The sequence below is a fragment of the Marmota marmota genome, unplaced genomic scaffold (genome assembly GCF_001458135.2).
Source record: "Marmota marmota marmota unplaced genomic scaffold, marMar, whole genome shotgun sequence".
In the NCBI taxonomy this organism is placed as follows: Eukaryota; Metazoa; Chordata; class Mammalia; order Rodentia; family Sciuridae; genus Marmota; species Marmota marmota.
This window is the reverse complement of record NW_026000240.1, coordinates 5194250-5203067: the sequence shown is the minus strand read 5'-3', so window position 1 is coordinate 5203067 and position 8818 is coordinate 5194250.

Sequence of the window (8818 nt, the reverse complement as noted above, 5' to 3'; positions counted from 1 at the left end):
AATGGCTCTTTCTTCCTCCAGTCCAGAATGTAATTCGGTATTATACACTACATGTAGTTGCCATATCTCTTCAGTCTCCTTTAATTTGGAAATCACCTTCAGTCTTTATCTTTCTTGATATTGACATTTTGAAGAATATGAGACAGTAGTTATAAAGACTGTCCTTCAATTTGGATTATTTTGATGTTTCCATGTGATTATTGTCATGTTTTGTATCTTTGGCAAGAGTTCCACAGAAATGACATTTGTCTGTGGTAGACAAATTCTTTCAACAGAGGAACTGCTGCCCAGTTGCAGGGAGGTGGTCAGCAGGTAGCCTCCAGCAATAGTTTCTTCAGCCTGTGTCAGAGAAATGCCTAGTTTTATGTCATGCCCATTTCAGGAAAACTATAACTTTGCAAGGCAAGGGTATGAAAGCTTGACCATTTTGCCCCAACACAGGACCAGGTGTATCAGCATTTAAGATGTTCAAAGAAAAGGGTAGCTGTGAGGAAAAAGTATTGGATGGTTACTTCTGGTTGCCATTGAGGCTTTACATAGAAATATAATTGACAGCTAATGGCAAGGAATAAGTCACTGAAAACCAGGTGTGAACTTTAGAGGACCACTGGTTGCATTTCTATTGGGAGGACAGAAAAATCTCAGGACAAACTCAAGACTTACAAGGAAAAAGTCCAAAAATGCAGGACTTTTATGCCAGGGTCAGAGCCCTGGTTAGGAAACATTGGTAGGGAAACAGGACACATGGGAAGGAATCATACAAGTAAATGACTCTGAATTTTCAACACTCCCTCCTCTTTCCAGTCTCCTTTGAAACTTCTGAGCCTGCAGAAGGCGCTGTGGTTCAGCTCTCCACATTAAGAGCTAGTATTTGCCCCCCACATATGCCAACATGTGTCAACACCCCTCCTTTTGTCCAGTAGGTCTACAATGGAGGCTAAGTCATAGCATAACCCAGCGGAGGACATGGTAGGCCTTACAAGGAAGGAAAGGCACTATACAATAAAGAAATTGCAAGATCTAGTCAATGGGTCCCAGAAGGAGTTGAAGAAAAGCATGTGGGACTAGATCCTAAGAATGCTTAATCTAGGTAGCTGGGGCGTAAAATTGGATAGGGAAGAGTTTATTAACTTGGGCAATCTTGAGATGCGGGATTTAACACCTAGCAAGAATCAGGACCCCAGAAGGTGATGGGAATTCACTCCTTCAAAGGTGGAAAGTTGATGCCCCTGGCAGTGAATCAGGAATGCCAGAATACCAAGGCAGGAATGGATGGAGGCAGGGGTTAAAAGTAGTTGTGACCTTGCTGTCTATAGACAACTGGAAGACTTGATTGATGTATATGTTCACAAGAAGGCCCAGAGGAATGAGCTGTGATGAAGAGGTCATCACTATGAAGTTTAGTAGTCTTTCTCTGGAAGCCAGGACTGATGGTACCAGAGGCTGTTTCAGAATTTGGCTCCTGGATATCATAAGACCCTGGACACAGGAGCTTAACCAACATAAGCTTGGGGCAGAGCCATGATTTTTATAATCACTGGGAAAGTCAGAGTGGCAGTCAGCAGGCCTGAATTACTGAAATGGTTGATAAAACCTGGCAAAATGGGAGCAACATAGATGGGCAGCTGTCAGAAATACTTCACAGCTTGCCCCAGCAGAAGAAATCAAGAATAGTCAGTTGGGAGGTTCAGAGCACTCACCCTACCAAAATATCACCACTCCTTGTTTCCCAACAGGAACAATATATAGGTCTGGATACTAAAAGGAGGAAGAAGAGGGACACATCCAGGGACCAGCATGAAGAGGGCCAATGTATTGGAAGAGGTTGCTGATCATCAGGAGGAGCTAGAGCTGCTTTTATACAATGGAGGACTACATAAGGAACCTAAGTGATCCATTTGGGAGCCTCGCAGTACTCCCTTGCCCAATTGCAGCTGCAAAAGAACTGGGAAAATAAGCATGACCTGAGAAGAATATGATGATCAGAGTCTCAGCTCTCTTGAAAGGAGAGTCTGCATTAAACCACCAGGTAAAACTTGGAGGCCAGCAGAATTGATAACTAAAGATGTGGGACATCTGGAATGGATAGTTAAGAAGGGTTTCCTTGGGTTGGGGCTGTAGTTCAGTGGCAGAGCACTTGCCTAGCACATGTGAAACACTGGGTTCAATCCTTAGTGTCGCATTAAAAATAAAATAAAGTAAAATAAAGGCATGTTGTCCATCTACAACTACAAAAAAATAAATAAAGAGTCAGCTCCAACTCTATAACAAAATACCATAGTCTGCATGGTTAAACAACAGACATATTTTTTCTCATTGATTCGGAGGTTTGAAGTCCAAGATCAGGGTGGCAGCATGGTCAGAGTATTGTTAGCACCCTCTTCCTAGCTTGCGAAGGGCTTCTTTCTGGCTGTATCCTCACATGACTGGGGAATGAGAAAAGAGAGGGAGTGGAGGGGAGCGATGAATCTCATGTCTCTTCCTCTCTTTATGAGGGAATTAATTCCCTTATGACCTAAAGTAGCCCTAATTAACTCCCCAAAAGACATCATCTCCAAATACAATTACATTGGGGATGAAAGCTTTGACATATAAATTTGGTAGGGAGGGACATAACACTCATTCCATAGCGATATCTATCATACCCTTCAGACTACCTGCATCAGCTGCAGTTCATTCTCTTCCTTAAATGTGTCCTCAAGAAGAGAGGCCCCGCAGATTCCTGAAGAAGTGGGTTCAACAAGCACAGGCATTGATTGTGGTAGAAATGGAGTCTATTCCACTCAGTGTCTTATAGAATGTTAACAATTATTATTCAATTAAATGCTCATATCATCCAAGATCTGATCAGTGACAGTTCCTCAAGTTGGCTTTTATTTCCTGTTGATATATCCCTGACATTCTTCAGCACCTATTTGCTTTTTTTGGTCTGGGAGGGTGTACGGGGACTGAAATCAGGGGCACTTCACCATTGAGCCACATCCCCAGCCCTATTTTGTATTTTATTTAGAGACAGGGTCTCACTGAGTTGCTTGCACCTTGCCCTTGCTGAAGGTGGCTTTGAACTAGCAATCCTCCTGTCTCAGCCTCCTGAGCTGCTGGGATTACAGGCGTGTGCCACTGTGCCCAGCACCTCTTTGCTTTTTGACACAAGATGATTCAAACTCATGTTGTAGTTTCTGGCTCCAGTCCTGAGATCAACCATTTTCCCCAAAGATCTTTGATTTCTTTTTATAGTGGAAATGGCATTTTACGCCCTTATTTTGGGTAACTTTTTTATTTTTTTGAGATGGGGTCTCACTTTGTCACACCACTCACAAACTCCTGGCCTTACGTTGTCCTGCCTCAGTCTCTGAGTAGCTGGGACTTTGAGGTCCACGCCACCCCTCTGGATTTAGGCAACTCATTTTTAGGTAACTCCCTTATTTTGAACTCCCTTTCCTAACATGGTAAACCTGACTCCCATTTTCTCAATATACATACTTATTTGCTCAAGCTAGAAAACACAGAAATTTGTTTCAGAATTGCAAATTAGAGTTCCATATTTATATGCCATTTTGAGGTAAAATATATACACAGTGAAATGAAAAAAAATCTGTGTATAATTTATTGAGTTATTAGAAATGCATACATCTCTGCAGCCCAAACCCATCTCAAGATGTAGAACATTACTATTACTCTGGAAAAGTTTGTTCATGCCCCTTTCCAGTCAACCCAACTGCTGGAGACAACCATTTTGACTTTCTTTTCATTGTAGATCAGTTTTACTTGTTTAGAATTTTATAGTGTATAGTTTCTTTTGCTCCACATCCTTCTTAAAATTATTTTTGTGGCCCAGAATATGATCTATCTTGGTGAGTACCCTAGGTGTACTTGAAAGGAATGTGGGTTCTATTGTCTGGTGAAGTGTCCTTTGAATGTCCTTGTGTTAAGTTGATTGATAGTGCTGTTCATGCCTTCCAAATCTTTACTGATTTTTTTCTATTTGTTCTATTACTTACTGAGAGAGGAGTGTTGAAATCTTCAACTACAATTCTGGACCTATCTATTTTTCCTTTCAGTTTGATCAGTTTTTGCCTCATGTAATTTGAAATTCTATTGTTATAAGCATACCTACTTTTTACCCTTTTGATGAAAAAACCCTTTATCATTATAAAACATCCCTTTTTAACTTTGATAAGATTCCTTGTTCTGAAGTTCACTTTGATATTAATATAGCTTCTTTCATTGTTTTTTGTTTTTTTTTTGATAGCAGGGATTTAACCCAGGGGTGCTTAACCACTGAGCCACATCCCAGCCCCTTTTTTAAAAATATTTTATTTAAAGACAGAGTCTCACTGAGTTTCTTAGGGCCTCGTCAAGTTACTGAGGCTGGATTTGAACTCATGATCCTTCTGCTTCAGCCACTCAAGCCTCTGGGATTATAGGCATGTGCCACTGGGCCTGACCTGACTACTTCCACTTTTTAAAAATTAGTGAATGGCTTTAACTTTTTCTATCTTTTTACTTGTAACCTATTTATGCCTTTATCATTAAAGTGGGCTTCTTGTAGAGGGCATATAGTTGGGTAATGCGTTTTTTAAAAAGTCCCAAAACGGGCTGGGTTGTAGCTCAACGGTGGAGTTCTCACCTGGCACGTGCAGGGGCTTGGGTTCAATCCTCAGCACCACATATAAATGAATAAAATGAGGGTATTGTGACCGACTACAACTAAAAAAAAAATAAATATTAAAAAAATCCAAAAGGACAATATTTGGTTTTAAATTGCAGTGTTGAGGTCATTGGCATTATTATAATTTTTACTATGGTTAGGTTTAAATCTATCATATTATTTGCTTTTTCTTTGCCTTGTTATTTGTTCCACTTCCCACTTTTTTTTTCTTTTGAATTAATTATTTTATAGTTCTCTAATTTTAATCTTTAAATTGGATTGTTAGTTTTTAGTTACCTCTTTTATTCTTTCTATCACATTTTACCTTCAAATAATATTATATCACTTCACATATGATGTTAGAACCTTGTAATGGTATAGTCAGCTCTCCATATCCATGGGTTCCACATCCATGGATTTAACCAAGTGCAGTTTTAAAATATTTTGGGAAAAATTTTTCATTGTATTGAACATGTACAGACTTTTAATTCTTCATTATTCCCCCAAATTATTATCATAGCATGGACTTGTATTAGGTATTATAAGTAATCTAGAGATGATTTAAAACATATAGGAGGATGTGCATAGGTCACATGCAAATGCCATTTTTTAAATTAAATTATTTATTTATTCAAATTTGTTATACGTGATGGCAGAATGCAATTCATTTCATATTACACATATGAAGCACAATTTTTCAAGTCACTGATTGTACACAAAGTATTTTTACACTATTTGTGTCTACATACATGTACTTAGGTTAATGATGTCCATCTCATCCCACCATCATTCCTACCCCTTTGCCCCCTCCCTTCCCCTCCCTCCCCTTTGCCCTATCTAAAGTTCCTCCATTCCTCCCATGCTCCCCCTCCATTGCCATTATGAGTCAGCATCCTCATATCAAAGAAAACATTTGGCCTTTGTGTTTTGGGGATTGGCTTACTTTACTTAACATTATATTCTCCAACTCCATCCATTTACCTGCAAATGCCATGATTTTATTCTCTTTTAATGATGAGTAAAGTTCCATTGTGTATCTATACCAAAGTTTCCCTATCTATTCATCTACTGAAGGGCATCTGGATTGGTTCCACAATTTAGCTATTGTGAATTATGCTGCTATAAACATTGATGTGGCTGTGTCCCTGTAGTATGCTGTTTTTAAGTCCTTTGGGTGTAAGTGGAGGAGTAGGATAGCTGGGTCAAATGGTGGTTCCATTCCAGGTTTTCCAAGAAATCTCCATACTGCTTTCCATATTGGTTGCACCAATTTGCAGCAATGTGTGAGTGTATCTTTTTCCCCACATCCACGCCAAGACTTGTTGTTTGTATTCTTGATAGCTGCCATTCTGACTGGAGTGAGATGAAATATTAGAGTAGTTTTGATTTGCATTTCTCTAATTGCTGGCGATGTGAACATTTTTTCATATGTTTGTTGATTGATTGTATATCCTTTTCTGAGAAGTGTCTATTCAGTTCCTTGGCTCACAAATGTCATTTTATATAAGGTACTTGAGAATCTTCAGATACCAAAACCCTGGGGGTTCTGGAACCAATCCCCCAGGGATGCTAAAGAACAACTGTGTATATCCTTTTGCCTTTACTTTATGATATGATTAACATTTTTATTTTTTGATATAAACTTCAAACCTCAAGTCATTATTTTTCTTTAAATTATTTTAAAGAAAAATAATTACATTAGATAAATTTTTACATATTCATCTTTCTGGTACTTTTTGTTCCTTTCCTGTGACTTTCAATTGTAGGCTTAAAGATAGACTCTATGGGGCTGGTAAATAAAAACTACTGGGAAATTTAAACTGATCAACTACTAGAATTGAATAGAATTTGGAAACACTCAAGTTCTGAATAACTGGAATTGGGAAATCTTATTAAAAACCTTGGCATTTAGAAAAGAGATCCTAGAAAGGTCACATTGTAGCAATAAGGCTAAATTAGCCCAAACAAAAGCTGAAGAGGTTTTGCTTAGGTAAATAACAGATAGCAATCTGGAGAAAGTTTGGGGTTCATCTTGTTTGTTTTCCTTCTGTTCAGAATCATAATCTTACTATGCCTGGGGCTGGGGTTGTAGCTCAGTGGCAGAGCACTTGCCTCGCACCTGTGAGGCACTGGATTTGAACCTCAACTCCGCATAAAAATAAATAAACAAAATCAAGATATTGTGTCCATCTATAACTAAAAAATCTCCATATGCCTGGGGACTGGGGTTGTAGCTTAGTGGTACAGTGCTTGCCTAGCATGTGTGAGGCACTGGGTTAAATTCTCAGCACCACATATAAAAAAATAAAAGTTCATTGACAACTAAAATATATATATAAATTTTTTTTAAAAAAATCTTACTATGCCTGAATTGTGCAATGCTTTCCTTCCATAGACTTAATCTTGTTTTCTATTACTTATGGGAGAGACTTAGTCTCCTGGTAGTACTTAATTGTGGCTGGATCACCCTTATCATTTTAAAATGTAAACTTTCCATAGAATAAAAGAATACACATTGAAAAACTGCACAAATTATAGGCCTATAGCTTGGTGAATTTTCATTCATTGCATATTCCACATCCCTTAGTGTCTTTTTTCAATTATGAATGCTACATGAGGGTAACCAATATCCCAACTTCTATAAATGTATAATATTTTTGGCTTTGAACATTATATGTAGAATCATGTTGTATGTATTTTTTGTGTCTGACCTATTTCACTGAGTTTCATGATTGTGATTCATTCATGCTTTGTGTATAGTTGTAGATTGTTTATTCTTTTTTCTTTTTATAGTATTCTACTATGTGAATATTCTAAAGTTTATTCATGCTATGAAATCCATGCACAAATATATCTTTTTAAAAAATATCTTTATTTTATTTATTTTTTATGTGGTGCTGAGGATAGAACCGAGAGCCTTGCACATGCTAGGCAAGCGGTCTACCGATGAGCCACAACCCCAGCCCCCCCCCAACATATATCTTTTGGTGAACATATGAATATGTTTCTGTTGAATGTATTTCTAGGAGTAGAATGGCCATATAAATTCACTTCAATAACCACATTTTAAAAATGTACCCAAATCTTTCTTCTGAACTCTAGACATACAAAACTGCTTGACAGGCATTTAAAAGTACCTCAGATTCAAAATATGCATTTTGAATTTGAGGTACTTTTAAATGCTCCCTTTTTGTTCTCTGAGTCAGTAAATGGCTTCTTAATCCATTACTTAAGGAGTCATCCTTAATACTCTTTTTTTCTTGTCCCTTCCCAGCAACACAATTCATTAAGTCCCTTAGATTCCATATCCAATTTATGGATATCTTGAAATTATCCACATCTTTTTCTGTCTCTATTGCCATTACCATACTCTAAGTCACCATCATTTGTGACTTTGACCAATGCAACTGCCTCCAAACTGGCTTCCAGTTACCTTTCTCGCCCTCTTTCAATCTATCTCCCACAAAGAGCCAAGTGTGCTTTTAAATATGTAAATCAGATCCTACTTTATTAGCTGCCCATTGACCTGAAGATACTTTCCAAATTATACTCTGAAATATATAGTGTGGCCAAAAAGAGCCAATATGATCTAACTCTTGCTTCATCTCGGCTCAGACTTCTTGCCACCCTTCACACAACTTCCTTTTTATGCCTAGAACATTCCAAATTCTTTCACGCCCTGACTCACACATCTTTGGACTGTACTTTTCTTTAATATTTCTAGAGCTTAAAAGGCATTTAATTCAGCGGGCTTTTCTTTGACATTCCAAAATTAATCTATCATTACATCCTTTAATTTTTCTTCATGAATGAAATTATGGCATTTGTTGGTAAATGGATGGAACTGGAGACTATCATGCTAAGTGAAATAAGCCAATCCCCAAAACCAAAGGTCAAATGTTTTCTCGGATATGAGGATGCTAATACAATAAGGGGTGGGGGAGGAAAGAATAGAAGTTCATTGGATGGGTTGAGGTTGCAGCTCAGTGGTGGAGTACTTGCCCCGAGTGTGAGGCACTGGGTTTCATCCTCAGCACCACATAAAAATAATAAAGGTATCATGTCTATCTACAACTAGAAACATTTTTTTTTTTAAAGTTCATTGGATTAAAGGTGAATGAAGGGAAGGAAGCAGGATGGGAATAGGAAAGACAGAATGGGATATAT